The sequence below is a fragment of the Ranitomeya variabilis genome, chromosome 3 (genome assembly GCF_051348905.1).
Source record: "Ranitomeya variabilis isolate aRanVar5 chromosome 3, aRanVar5.hap1, whole genome shotgun sequence".
In the NCBI taxonomy this organism is placed as follows: domain Eukaryota; kingdom Metazoa; phylum Chordata; class Amphibia; order Anura; family Dendrobatidae; genus Ranitomeya; species Ranitomeya variabilis.
In genome coordinates this window covers 378,363,209-378,364,482 of record NC_135234.1, presented here as the reverse complement: position 1 = coordinate 378,364,482, position 1,274 = coordinate 378,363,209, and the positions used below count along the sequence as shown (strand labels likewise).

Sequence of the window (1,274 nt, the reverse complement as noted above, 5' to 3'; positions counted from 1 at the left end):
CCTGCCATTTAGTACATTGATGCACTATACACACACTGGTTTGGTGCCCTTGCTAGTATGCCAGGTGGCTCATACAGTCATCTGGTGGAAACCATGGCCCCCCAGGATCAAGATCAATTGGCTGGGTGTGAGGGCTTGAGGTACAATGTGCCCCGGGAGTGGTCGCCCTAGTGGGACTCTGAGCTTACTTGGTTTGGGATCCCAGGTAATTCTTGGACTCCGTAGCACGCTGCACCTAAACTTTCATACTTTCTTAAGCACCCCCTTCTTTTCCTGGCCTTCGGGTCAGGAAGATGAATTTTTATAGATCGAAACTACGGTCAGCTTTGGGCTGAGAAATCAACACGAAACAGGGCTCCCTGCTCCGTGAAGGTGAGAGTCTGGTTGGATGCTGGGAGCACGAAAAAGGCACTTCCATGGCTTCGGATATGGAGAGCATCGAAGATCCCTGACCCTCGCCGTGGCCTCCTTGCTCGGAGGGACATGGAAGGTTAATTGAGGACCCCCTCTTATGGGAAGGGTCCACATGAATCCTTGCCTTGTGCACTGTTTTGGTGTGACTTCAGTCCTATTTTTCAGAGCTTTGGATGTTGCTTCAATCAAAAAATCTGTTCTTATCAGTTTAATATCTGATACGTCCCCTATCTGGGGCCATATATTAAATGAATTTTTAGAACAAAGAGACGGAAAAAGAGCTTGCTCTGTCCACTCCACGCATTGACCTGATATTGCAGTACCTCCAGGACAGGTGCACCCCTTCCCTAATCCGGTTTCCAAAAACAGATTGAATTGAAATCAATGCAAGTTGTGTTTTTGGATTGATATTTGAATTCTTTCTTTGCTCTTTTTGTCCCTTCATTTGTTTTTTTCAGGTTCAAAATTGTACATTTCAGTCGCGTTTCGTATGACGCTGTTACCGCCGTTTTTCATCCAATGAAGGAAGACGCAGAGTGTGGGCAGCGTGATGACATAGGTCTCTGTCCCCACCATCTTAGACAAGGGCATGGCAGTGATTGGCTTGCTGTCTGCAGCGTCACAGGGGCTATAAAGGGGCGTGCACGCCGACCGCCATCTTACTTCTGCCGATCTGAGCATAGGGAGAGTTTGCTGCAGTTAGTCAGAAGCAGGGACAGAGTTAGGGAGGAAATATAAACCCCCAAACCGCTTGTGCTGGAGCGATTTTCACTGTCCCACACCACCTTTTTGTGCAGGGACAGTGGAGGTTGTATTTTAGTGCAGCAGCTGCATAGCTGTGTGCACGGTGCTGTGCAAAC

The 1,274-nt window shown here is 48.4% G+C and overlaps 1 non-coding gene across 1 annotated transcript; it reads left to right on the top strand.

Annotated features, from left to right (window-relative positions):
• Positions 1-577: 577 nt before the first annotated feature.
• Positions 578-759, top strand: LOC143759440 (U2 spliceosomal RNA). The gene has a single exon (XR_013212223.1). It is a non-coding gene; the product is annotated as a U2 spliceosomal RNA (small nuclear RNA).
• The last annotated feature ends 515 nt before the right edge of the window (positions 760-1,274 follow it).